This window comes from Panthera pardus, unplaced genomic scaffold (assembly GCF_024362965.1).
Source record: "Panthera pardus isolate Hobbes unplaced genomic scaffold, ASM2436296v1 HiC_scaffold_2, whole genome shotgun sequence".
In the NCBI taxonomy this organism is placed as follows: domain Eukaryota; kingdom Metazoa; phylum Chordata; class Mammalia; order Carnivora; family Felidae; genus Panthera; species Panthera pardus.
Genome location: NW_026526765.1, coordinates 73,681,792 through 73,695,605, shown reverse-complemented (window position 1 = coordinate 73,695,605; position 13,814 = coordinate 73,681,792). Strand labels below are relative to the sequence as shown.

Genomic DNA, 13,814 nt, shown 5'->3' with positions numbered 1-13,814 from the left:
TTGCATTTAGGATCTTTATTTGGATATTAATGATAACCTACTGATACACTTGCTAATTCACTGAAGGATGATAGATGTTGTCATGTTCAAAGACAAATTCAAAGTGCTCTGAAAGGGAAAGAACAATATCGAAAACGGTCCTGGACAATAAGGTGTGTGATGAGCACCTAGTGCCTTATCCAAGGTTGACAAAAATGTAATTAAATTTTAGGAAATTTGACTATTTCCTTCAGGTCTTTTATCATTCACCTTGTATCCTAGGGAGATGATTTGAACACAGAGTGCAGGCTGAGTTAAAGAAAAACAATTTTCAGTTATGCCAGAAGGCAATTATTTAGTTTATGTACCATTATCCAGATCCTTTGATTATCCCCCTTCTTCTTCTGGCTTCCTTCACATGTTTGTTTTAGTTTTCATGAGTATCTCTACAAAATAGAAATAGGAAATACATAATGGAAGGAAAAATATACCAGGTTATTTCTCTCTGATGGTAGATTTGGAAGTAACAGTTCGTAAAAGGATTCATCAAAAGACCTATTCATTCCTTCCAGGGTTTCCTTAGAAAGTATATGTCAGATTTTTTTTTCTCTTTTTCAACACAACACACACACACACACACACACACACACACAGAGAGAGAGAGAGAGAGACAGAGACAGAGACAGAGACAGAGACAGAAAGTGGAAAGAGAAATTTGTTTATTCTTTCTGTTGTCCCTCTGCAGGCTTTTACTCTCTAAAACATGGACTTGTGCTGCCATTCCTGATTCTATTCCATCCTGCATATCCTGCCTTAACCAAGCTTCCTTAAGCATTGCACTTTAACTCTAGTCTTAGAGTGACTTGCAAACATCTACTCAATAAAATCCAAATCCTTTACATGACGTTTAATATCTTTCACATTCTACCAACACCTATCTTCTCCCTTCTCATTTTAAGTAATTCCCTGAAAATCTCTCAGATCGTCAGACCAGGGGCTCTTCACCATCTTAGGATCATAGTGAGTCATTTGCACTTTTCACCACAGTTTGTGTGTTCCATACCACACCAGGCTATGATGCTTTCCCTTCATCTCTCTAATTAGCCAAATGCTTTCTGTCACTCAAGGACAAATGAAGGTCTCTCTCTCTCTTTGTGTTACTGGAAACCCAATTCCGAGATGAAGATCTGTGTGCAAAAGTTTCTTGAGGCTTGCTCTGAAGAAACCCACAATGACGATGATATAAGGGAAGCAGTACTGCACAAATTAAGGAGGTAATAACAATGGTTTTATCTGATCCCATGGGGAGCGTTGAAAAGAGTGGCCTTTTAGACATGTGTGGAATTGAGGCAAGGGTGCAACCTTTGTACTGACATAAATCACCAGATGCAGAATGAAGTGAAGGCAAGCAAGTTTTCAAGGCAGTAGCAGTAGGTGAGGTGTAGTTCCAGGAGAGGAACTCAGCTCTGGGCTGTCAGTGGCAAACATTCTTGGTTGCTGGGATAATGAGCGCCCTATTTCTGAAGGTAGACCTGAGCAGGGTTAACACTTTCCACTCTGGTTTTCCTTAATTTTTTTTTACCTTGACAGCTCTAGAAAATTACAATGAACTTAAACTTATTTTTGTATTTATTTCATATTTGTTAGACTAGTCTCATCCACAGAACCTCAGACTGCTGAGAAAACATCTTTCCTAGCCTCTAGTGACATCCTGAACTCAGGCACTCTTAATACTAGTATAGATGTTTTATATTTTCCACTCAAACTTCTAGCCTTGATATGTATTAATTTAACGGAATAGAATTATCAAAAGGGAATGTATTTATCAAGATATATAATGTTTCAGACTCATCTATACACTGTATTCTATCTGTATGAAATGTACTTTGTACTGAACAGAAATCTTGAATACAGGTCTTTAGTGGGGCTGGGATATATATAAAAATTTCAATGTAATACATGAAAATAAAGATGTTTGCCTCTGGCATAAAAATTTCCTACATTTTATTTGAAAGGTAAAAAAAAAAGTTAAAATTTTAATTTAAAAGAAAGGCAGAATGTGGGAAAATGGTTCCACTTTACATAAATGGATTAGAAAAAAGCTTAGGGCCGAAAGCCGCCACCAGGAAGCAAAGCGCCTGAGGTTAGCTAGCCAGATATTTTAATGGGATCACGAGTAACTGGTTATATCACCTACAGGAAATTACTTTCTGTCTGGTGCCAACGTACCTTGATCACAAACACCACATGCCCCTCAGACCATTTGCTTCCTACACACACAAGTTAATGATTACAGTCTGATTGTTTTCTCCATGTTCATCTGTGTAAGATCTTATTTTCTTCACATTCATCATGTGGGTAATATCTTGTGAGCTCGATAAATACAGAGAAGAAACCCCTGTTCGGAGCTCTTGTCTCCACCTGGACATAGCCTCTCTTGTATTCAATTCTGTGTCTGGTCTCTTGCTGGACAAGAGAGAACTCCAGACTTCTAGTCTGTGACAGCAGAAAAGTGATGATGTTAAGTGGGAATAATGGCAATGTCCCTGCTATGAATTTCATCTGTCATTTTTTCGTAGTAGTGAGTCTTCAAAGAGTACCATTTTGAAAATTGTAATGTTTCTACATTTAGTATTTAGATGGCTGGATTTAAATGACAACAATATTACTGTTATATAAACATGGGGGCTTTAAAGGGCTTCAGTTAGAAAAAGGGCAGAAAACTTTCAGGGGTGCCTGGGTGGCTCAGTCAAGTTAAGCATCTGACTTCAGCTCAGGTCATAATCTCACGGTTTGGTTCATGGCTAGGAGCTCCATATCGAACTCTGCGCTGACAGCTCAGAGCCTGGAGCCTGCTTCTGATTCTGTGTCTCCCTCTCTCTCTCTCTGCCCCTCCTCCACTTGCACTCTGTCTCTGTCTCAAAATAAATAAATAAATAAATAAATAAATAAATAAATAAAACATTTAAAAAAAAGAAAAAGGGCAGAACAATTTTAAAATTGAAGTAATGTTTGAAAAATATAAAGAAAAAATGCTTTAACTCAAAAAATTGGGCATTTCATTATATTTTTCATGCAAACTAGTCAGATTCGTTGAGGTATTTTGGTTTTTATCTTACTTTACATGAAATAACAAGCAACTAAACTTTACCTTTGCTAGGTATTATTAAAATAAAAGTATTTGATACTCATTCAGAACAAAGGTTGAATCAATATTTTCACCTGTGCATCACTTTTATATATATAATCCACTGACAACTCATAAGTTTGACAGAGGGGAAAAACACTATCAAAGATACTTTTAATGGTTTAAATCAACAAGGATAATTGAAAAAGAAAATAACTGTGTGTTTATATTATTTCTTATTAGCACAAGATAAGATACATTTTGTTTTGCATTTGAAAAGGCTATGAATCATCTTAAGGGATTTATATTGTTTAAAAAACATGCTTTATTTCAACCTTTCTAAAGCTGTTCTTTTAAGAATATTTATTTTTAAGTCTTGTTTTTTTTATGTGAAAAACTGATTCACTTTCAAACACCCTCTAAGATTTTGTTAGTCGTTAAAAATATTCAGCTACGAGATAGCCATTCAAGGCAATGTCACAAATGTCTGAGTTATTTTCAATGAAGTCTCAATTATATGTCTTCATTTTTCTTTCCCTTTGATATGAGCAACCAGCAAAGAAGAAAATCATTTCTATGATGGACAAAAGACATTTCATATTGACTTCTGGGTTTCCCAGAGAATGAAGAGCATAATGAAAAATAAAAAGGAGTGAATAAAGAATGTAATGCTTTGTAATCTTGAAATCTATTCTTGAAGAATCTGTAACTGAAATCCACTTCTAAATGACACCATACAACATCATATCTAATTCTTCACCAGAAAGACAGCTTTTCTTTTCACAAAAGTTTTATCAATTATATATTTCAAAACTGCCAGGCAGATGAGAGCTTAGTTGATCTAAACCATCTTAAGTCCTTGCAGGTCAATGGGGCCATTGATTCAGTTCTTTGGACATATCGTGAATGTGTTATGAATTGCTGGGTTTCTGTCACATAAGGAGAAAAGGTCTCAGACAAGACATTTTTGAAGGAGTAACTAGTTTGGTGGATTTATTTTATTTTTTGTTTTGTTTTGTTTTGTTTTTGTGCATCTAAGAAAGATATAAAGGTCTGCTTAGTTTAATCCTACTCTCATTTCTTTTTAGTAACAGTCTTAACTTCTTTTAAGTCATATCTTCAATTCAATAATTTAGGTAAACAATAAGTTCAAGAAAAAAAAATTGATCCCTCAAAGTAGGCCTTCATCTGCAGGGACTAAATGACAATTTACAGCATATTTCAATAGTGCATGATTTTTTCACAAATTTCATTAGCACACCATTGATTGCTCATTTTTCAGCTCTCAAAACAATTTAACATAGTCTCTTTCATGCAGAGGATAACATATTCATATTATTTGACTTTTGATGAAACCAAATGACCCTTTAAATTTGCAATAGAGTTCTTTAATTTTGTATGAGTTTCTTTACTGCTGTTCATTTAATTTTCTGTTTCCATTAACCACCTGCAAGCATTTGACTCTATGACAATTATTCAGCTGTGCTACATCATGACTGACATATTTTATAAGTGAAAAAATAAAGAAGAAAAGAAAATGGAGGAGGGTTAGAGATCACAAGAGAAAGGAGGAGAAAGCCATCGAACACAAATGTCATGGTTTGGAATCATGTATTTTCCATTCAGCTGAAACATCTGAGTGGTAATTATTGGTCCAACTGTAAATCTAGCCTAATTGCATTTTGTCTTCATTTCTGATAAGCACTTCACGATGATGATGATTACTCCTGCTAAATGCATTCGTTCCATGAATGTTTTCCCACACTGATGGCCAGGGGGCCTTGCAGATAAAAAGACTGCAGACAAAATAGCTCAATTCTGCTACAACTAAATCAGTATTGATTTCTTTTTCCAAGTGACAGAGGGACCCACTATCTATGCCTTTCATTTCTCTGTCTACCCACCACATACAGGGGTTTGGTCAGTACATATGAGAATGTACTTTAATTAACTGACATAACTGAGAGTCCAATCCTGGGCAATTAGCACTGATTAACTGTGTCACTTGTCTGACAAATAAAGAACATTACATCTTGCCCGTTTCCTTAAAGGCCTCAATTGAAAAGAACCCCACTGTTTGATTTAATTTTTCTTTGTACCATGGAAACCTTTTGCCATGTTGATTTAAATGTAATTTTTGCCTCTTTATACTTATGCTTTTTTTCTTTCCTATTATTGAATACCCAGTGAGCCTTTTCAATGATGGCACAGGGACAGGCTGTTAGCATCTTTTCATAAATCTCTGTATTTCATAGTAGGGCAATTAAGCTAAACATTTGGATTTCTGCTACACATTTAAATGTGCAAGTGGGAGCAAATGGCTATGGAATTGAAGTCCATTATATGGCTTCATCATTGCAGTGCAGCTTTTCAAACTCAACAAGGGTTCTGACAAAGAAATTCTAGAAAAATTGTAGTTCTGGAGTCTTTCTGAGAAAATTTCAATAACTTAGCATCAAGTAAAAGCTACAGACTGAAAATCACACTTGGCTATTCATTTGGCTGATTTAGACATTTCATCTTCTTCTTAAACATTTTGAGCAGCACTTGAACCCATCTTTGACAATGGGACAAGAGAGAAAGACTGTCATCAAGCTTCTGGAACACAGGCTCTGAACGATTCTTATTTTAACTCAGGGCTGAACACCTGCAGATGGGGATAAAAGTCAGAGATGTAAAAAGCTAATGTATAAAAGTATGAAGACTGCAGTTTGTGGAAAAAAAGGCTTAAATTAAATGGATCTGGTTCTTAAAATCTGGTACAATGCTTGGAATATTCAGAAATAAATAAATCCTCCTGGAATAGAACTTTTACAAAGAATATTCTCAGTAGATGGTTACTTGCTTGCCCAATATCCACTCTTTCTTCTTGTGACAGCCCTGGCTCTTATTTGCAGTTCTATCCTTCCCCTAATCCCAGTCTATGTGGCCTGAAACAGGCTTCACTCTAGCAATAAGTAAGGGGCCTATGAACCAAGCCTACACCCATCCTTGGGTAACAATTCCTGGCCACATAATTCAATTAGGGTGAGCACATAATCCAAGCTACTCTGATCAGAGTGACTCTCCAGGCTTTTCAGATCACTTCAGAAAAGATCTCCTTTCCACTGGACTTTAACAAGGAGCTGTCTATTGTATCCACATATCTTGCCAATATGCACGGCCACAGAATGAAGTTAACCCATTGAAGAATGTAGAAAGATAGCACAAGCCAGTGCCATCACTGGGGTTTGTGCTTATGAGTCAGTATATTCCATTGTTGTAAGCCAGTTTGCATTGATTTTTCTGTCACCAAAATAGTTAATTATAAAAGCTAAATCTATTTGAATGAGAGCAGTATTAAAGCAAATAGGGGTAAGAAAATGCTCCAACTTTAGCTGGGAGCAAGCACAACTTATCTTCCACTCCCCCCTTAAATTTTATTCATTCAGTGTAAATTTCCCTGACCCAGATGAAAATTCTAGCAGGATGGTGATTTTACTGCATATTATATCAACCGTCCAAAAATCCCCTTTAATTTCAGTGATTCAGAAATAAGATTGTTTAGTCCCATAGACGAATACAAACTCTAAGTTGCCTCTGTATTCAGTCATTTTACCAGCCTCAGAATGGAAGCCTATAAAAGGAGAACATGATCCTTTTTAATATTCTCCATCTTGTTTTTTCTCCTTGTTTACTGTGGCTTCAGAATTGGGTGATTCAGAGCAATGAAGCTTAGGATGCTCTTTGAGGAAGTCAAGGAGGGGAAACAAATTTATTTGGTGGCTAGTGATAGGATAGATATAGACAAGATGGAGAGTCATTTGAATTGGGAAAGAAAAGTGGCTCCGGAATGAGATAGATGGTTAGCATCTCTGCTTGGCTTCCATTGGCTGTGACCTCAGAGTAAGTTGCTAAGCTTTAGCCTTTGCATTTAGGGTTAAAATCTTTTAGGTGTTCTATAAGAAATGCAAGATACTGCACAGCAGGCTTACCCATTGCAATCATTTAATAAGTTGTTAAAGTTATTTGGGAAGATTTATTAGCAGGGGGTCCGGAATAGTCCATCATATCCTTTTCTAGTCGTACAGAGTGACAGCATATGAAGAATGGTTACTTTGCTTGAAGTGTTATGATTTCCCACAATGTAAAAACAGATAAAAATCCATGTTATAGAATTATTCTAATTATCTATCCTTACTGATAAACATTTTGAATCAGGAGTTAACTATTTCTGAGAAGGGAAAACATTAGCATCAACTAAGAGTCTTAAGTCTAAGTCCTCTGTGAGCAGATAGCAATCTAGGCATCCCTGGGAGCACATTGGAGAATGCTTTGTGAATAGTTGGTACATTCATGACTGTTGGCCAAATAACCTTTACAAGCAAATGTGATGAATATTAAAGATAACAATATATTTTGCTTTTTACTAAAAATACTACTTATTTTGTGTGTCATTACAAAACACAGCAAACTAAAACTTACCTCAGCAATTAATTTCTTCCTCAAATAGCTATACTTGTACATGATTACATATTTCTGCAACTCTATGTATTGGATCAATATGCTCTATAAGTTTTGCAGCCACATGCATCATAAGGCATTTATGGTTTTAATTCTGAGTGTTAATTTAAGGTTCCACAATTAAACATACTTTAATCAGTGAAATATGAATAGTTTGGGCCTGCTTGAGAGTAAAAACTAGAACTTAATTCTTTCAAATTATACCTATGTCTAAATGAAGAAAATATAGTCCCTGAGGAATATATGGGGTATTTGTGTGTGAAATATATTCTTGACAAAAAATATATAATTTTTTTTTTGGAAAAATGTGATTTGACTTGAATTAAGCAATATGTGATTATAATAAAAATAGATAAAGCTTATGTTGGTTCTCTTGGTAGGAACTAGAATTTACTCTGAGGTTAAGAGTCACTTTCTATGACTATGTAACAAGTTACCAAAAACTAAACCACGTAAAACAACATACATGTATGGTCTCACAGTTTCCATGTGTCAGGGATCTGGGCATGTCTTCATTGGATTCTCCTCTCAGGGTCTCTCACAAGGAAGAAATCAAAATGGTTTCCATGTTGTGTTCCTTTCTGCTGCTTGAGGCCCTCTTCCAAAGCCTATGGTTTTTAGTAGAGTTCAGTTCCTTGCGGCCATGTGATTAAGGTCCCATTTTCCTTCTTTTTTTTTTCTTTTTTAATGTTTATTTATTTTTGAGAGAAAGAAAGACAGAGTGCCAGCAGGAGAGGGGCAGAGAGAGATGGAGACACAGAATCCGAAACAGGCTCCAGGCTCTGAGATGTAAGTACAGAGGGAACTTGAACTCACAAGCTGTGAGATGAAGACCTGAACCAAAGTCAGACACTCAACTGACTGAGCCACCCAAGTCCCCCTTAGGTCCCCTTTTCTTGCTAGCTGTTGGAGACTAACACTAGGTTCAGTTCTTTGCCCTTTGCTCTGCCTTGACACTTTGACTTTTTGGTTCATGTTTTCAAAGCAGCCAGCAGGAGAACATATCTGACCTCCATGAAGGCTCTAGTCTTTCTTTTACCTGATTAGATCAAGTCCTCTTATGGTAACCTCCCCTTTAATTAAGTCAAACACAACTGATTAAGGGATTTAATTACATCTGAAAATATTTTGTCATGTAAAATACCTAGCTTTATATCACATCATATTCAGGAGTTCTTCCAATAGTCAGAGGGAGAGTTTGTAGAGACATGTATACTGGTGCATTTGAACCTTCAGGGTCATCTAGCATTCTCCTTACCACAGAATCTAATTGAGGAATATATCTTTAGTGAGACTAACTTTTTCTTTCCAAATATAATCTCCTAGGTAATGATTAAAAAGAATTCTTTGAATCCAACTATCTAAATACATTCATGGACAATCATGGTTCTTTTTGTCTCCCTTTAATATATTCTATACTCTATAATGGGAAATTATACATATATATGTGCATTTTGCTTCAGGACTATCATTACTAAGATTTAGTCAGTGTTTATTAATTTGCCTAAAGAACAATCTTTATGCAGGCTTAGTCAATTGTTTTTAGGATTGGCTTTGATTCCATCTAAAATGCTTAGAAAAACATTGGCTGTGACTCTGTGAAGCTATAGTTTTCTTTCCTTTAACTGTAATTATTGTTTTGCTTTAATCAGTGCCATCCATGTATTCTATTTATGAAAATTGAGGTTTAATGTCTTCTGATAGAATAAGCTAATTTTATCCTGACATCTGTGACTGTGATGTGATGTCTGCTTAACATCATTACACCTCCAGTGACATTAGTAGCTTACTTATCCCCAATATCATACAAAGTTAACTGTATAGGATCAAAAACTCAGGAATGAAGCTGAAAGCTCACATTTAAAATGTTCAATTTTCCTGATTTTGAGAGTTTGCAATCACTCCACTTCAAAGTGATAGGACCTGAGGTTACAGATAACCCTTCATCTTTCACCTCTGGGATGTTAGAAAGCATTAAAGGTGGGGGAAAACAAGAAGGTACAACATTGACTTAAAGCTGGAGGGTTTGGGGATGAAACATTTATTTTCCTTGTCTGCTGTCAAAATCCACAAAAGTGTACTATGTAGAAAATTATTTGTTTTCAGTGTTAGTTCAGGTACTGCTTCAAGTGTAGCAGTCTAGGGGTGTGTGTGTGTGTGTGTGTGTGTGTGTGTGTGTTGAATGACTTTGCAAAGAACTGGAATTTATACAGTTTTAAGTACTTTTGCTCAATACACATATTTGGGACTACTTGAGTAAGTTGTATTTAACATCTTTCTCTTTGTCAATTTATTGACTGCCAAATAGGAAGTCAATACACATGAAATAATGCTTAAAAGTGTACTGCCCATTCTGGGAAATATTATTTCAGAATATAGGTGTTTATTTTACTCAAATAATTTTTTTTTTATTTTTGAAATACAGTATATACACTTTTTTAATAGTTGCAAATCATGCATATGGACCAAGTGGTCATCAACTCAGACATCTAGGATGCTGTAGGCTCAGCACAGCCTCCAAGCCACTTGCTCAGATTCCATCAGGGTGATTACATAGCCCTCCATGTGGGGCCTTTTATGTTGCAGTTGATGCAGCAGCTGATATGTCCATGAGCCCTATGCACACCTGCATGCATGATCCCTGTGTGCCTGCCCGACCTAGCACCTGGTGACTCTTACCAGCCTGATGGGCTGCAGAGACCACTGTCCATGAGAGTGGCTTGGTAGCTGTCAGAATGCTACTCAACTAATTCTTAAGCAAAGTTTTGAAAGCTGGTGCAGAGTTGCTTTTCAGAATTGATGTTCAAAATATAAAATATATTCTCCTTTTTATTCTTCATTTGACCTTTAGAATTAAAATTGATTGTGAAATCAGCTACAGGTAAAAGGATAAACAGGATTTGAGGTTATATATGAAAACTGTTAAAAGTACAACTTGTTTTATCCTTCCTTGTGGAAAAAGCTTGATCATTTCATTCTCTATTGGTAAACATCCTTTATCTATGATAAATCTCAGTTGTATGTTCCGGGATCCACAGTTCAAAGTCAACTGAGCAAACCTGCAGGTGCTACACATGAGGCTGAGCCTGACGTTGTGCTATTCAAGTAATCAAAATTGAGGACTGAAAAACCTACTATGTGCTAACTACTAGTTTTAAAAATAAGAATTGTTATGTTGTATTAGAGAGTCTTTCAATATTTTTATTTTTTTTATTTTCTGGGGTTTTTTTTAATGTTTATTTATTTTGAGAGAGTGTGAGTAGGGAGGGGCAGAGAGAGAAGGAGAGAGAAAATCCCAAGCAGGCTCCCTCCTCAGTGCAGAGCCTGATGTGGGGCTGGATCTCACAACCATGAGATCATAACCTGAGCTGAAATCAAGAGTTAGACACTTAACCCACTGGACCACCCATGTGCCCCTTAATCTTTTTAGAATGTAATCTCTGTGAGTGGCTTAAAGGGGTGGTAAAAATAGGGTAGTAACTGATGTCCTCCACAGGCTCAGCAAAATCTATAAAGATACTAATAGATCTTAGTAAATATATTATGGTTGAGGTATTTGTAAATTTTCCTTGGCCTTCTAAAGATAAATGGTATGTTGTTTATATCTGGAACAACAGATTACTTTTTGTCCAACTATTAGCTAAAGTATTATTTTTTTCAATTGCAAGCTAAAGGATTTTTTCCTTACGCTTATGGTAATTTTATCTTTTTTAGATGTCAAAAATTTCACATTGGTACAATTATTTTGGGTAACATATTTTGTTTACTCTCCCCTTACCCACAAAGATTTTAATTTAATTTTTTTATTAAAAAAATTTACATCCAAATTAGTTAGCATATAGTGAAACAATGATTTCAGGAGTAGATTCCTTAATGCCCCTTACCCATTTAGCCCATCCCCCTCCCACAACCCCTCCAGTAACCCTCAGTTTGTTCTCCATATATATGAGTCTTTTCTGTTTTGTCCCCCTCCCTGTTTTTATATTATTTTTGTTTCCCTTCCCTTATGTTCATCTGTTTTGTCTCTTAAAGTCCTCATATGAGTGAAGTCATATGATTTTTGTCTTTCTCTGACTGACTAATTTCACTTAGCATAATACCCTCCAGTTCCATCCATGTAGTTGCAAATGGTAAGATTTCATTCTTTTTGACTGCTGATTAATACTCCATTGTATATATATATATATATATATATATATATATATATATATATATATATACCACATCTTCTTTATCCATTCATCCATCAGTGGACATTTGGGGTATTCCCATACTTTGGCTATTGTTGGTAGTGCTGCTATAAACACGGGGGTGCATGTGTCCCTTCGAAACAGCACACCTGTATCCCATGGATAAATGCCTAGTAGTGCAATTGCTGGGTCATAGGGTAGTTCTATTTTTAGTTTTTTGAGGAACCTCCATACTGTTTTCCAGAGTGGCTGCACCAGCTTTCATTGTAAAAGAAAATGTAATTACATACAAATTCAGGATAATGTAATGGGGATTAAGTACACATCCTATAGAGGAGTTTTGAGTTTGAATATTGCTCTTGCTCCTTACTTGGTATAATTTTGAACAACTACCCAGATGAATCTATTAACTATAATGAGATTGCACATAAAGCATTTATTATAATGCCTGCTTCAGGGTTAAGTGTCAGTAAATATTAGCTATTTATATCATTATATTATCATGATGAACATCTTATAAAGTCAAAATGATAGTGTTTCTGAGAAGAAAGATAGATACACAATCGCTTGGCTTTATATGACTGCTGTATTAAATTTTGTTCGTAAAATTTATAAGGATATTTAGGACCTGAAAAAACTTGTCAAAGTGCTAAATATATAATAAAAGTCAGGTTGTGAAGTTTCATCAGCAATATTGAACACATAGTTTTGAGATTTTGTATTCATTGAAGTCATTTTAACTTCAGATTTCCTAATGAATTTATTTTTTTCCAGATGTGAAACCATTGCTATCCTTTTAAAAATCAAAACCTGTATTACAAACATATTTAAAAAATAAAGATGAAAGGTTCTGATATTTTAAAACTAGTTTGCATTTGTGTGTTTGTATGTATACATGTGTATGTGTGTGCATATATGTGTGAGTGTATGCACATACATATTCCCAATATATGCATATATAAGCTTAACATATTTACTACCAGTCTTTAATGATTTGCTTTAAAAATTTAATTTTTAATCTGATTCTTTTCTTTTTGATATATTTTATTCTTAATAGAAGGAGTTATTTTTACCATTTAAAGTGTTAATTTGAAGAATCATTTTCACTAGAATCTTGTTTTTAGTGTTTTCTAGTATTCAAACATAGGATTATAAAATTTCTGATGTTTCTTATTATATAACCTTACTCTCCAGTAAGTCATTGTATGTAGTAAGGAATGTAGCTACTATAAATATGTTATTCTGCTCTACCATGCACTTTCTTGCCCTTGATTAAAGCATATTTTTCCTTATAATTCCCCATGTTTCAGAATGTCGTTCTTTCTTTATATATTAAAATATCAATTAGAGTTCTGTAAATGAAAAAAAAGTCTTCAGAACCATAGAGTGTTTAATGTATGGGGAATAAGTTTCTAGAGGTATCATGAATATTATACATTTTAAACGTTTACTGGGTGATGTTTTCTATCAAACAACTCATCACAAACAACTACAATCTTAGCCTCTTCGTTTCTTTATTTTTGTATTTGTGTTCCCTCTTCTAATGGTACAGCCAGTGTCTCCGTTCTTCTTTACATCATTTCTTGCCTTGTGTTTCTGTACCTTGTAACTATGTCCCCACAGAAGATTCTTCTCTTTAAAGTGTAAGCCTAATCATACCATTTTCATATATAAAAAGCTTCAATAAGCCTAGAACTCCAAAGAGGTAGAATATATGTACTTCTTCCTGTTCCACCCTCCCAGTGGGAAATTGATCATCTAAACATAAATGTTACAAAAATAATACTCTGAAAGGTAGCAAGAATGCAAACAAGCTTGGGCCCTCAGGGCTCAATGAAAGGTGAATTTCCCCGGTTTTCTTTTTGCTTTATATATACAGACAAAGCCTGGAGAGGCTGGCAACCTGGAAACACCAACAGATACAGACCAAAAAAGGCCTTAAAAAACTTACTCCCTTAAGACAACAGACCAGAAAAGGGACAGCTGGCAAGACAGCAATCTTTTAAACAATGACC

General features: G+C 35.2%; 1 pseudogene; it reads left to right on the top strand.

Annotated features, from left to right (window-relative positions):
- Positions 1 to 1,158: 1,158 nt before the first annotated feature.
- Positions 1,159 to 13,814, top strand: part of LOC109267413 (40S ribosomal protein SA-like) — a 30,162-nt pseudogene continuing 17,506 nt past the window's right edge.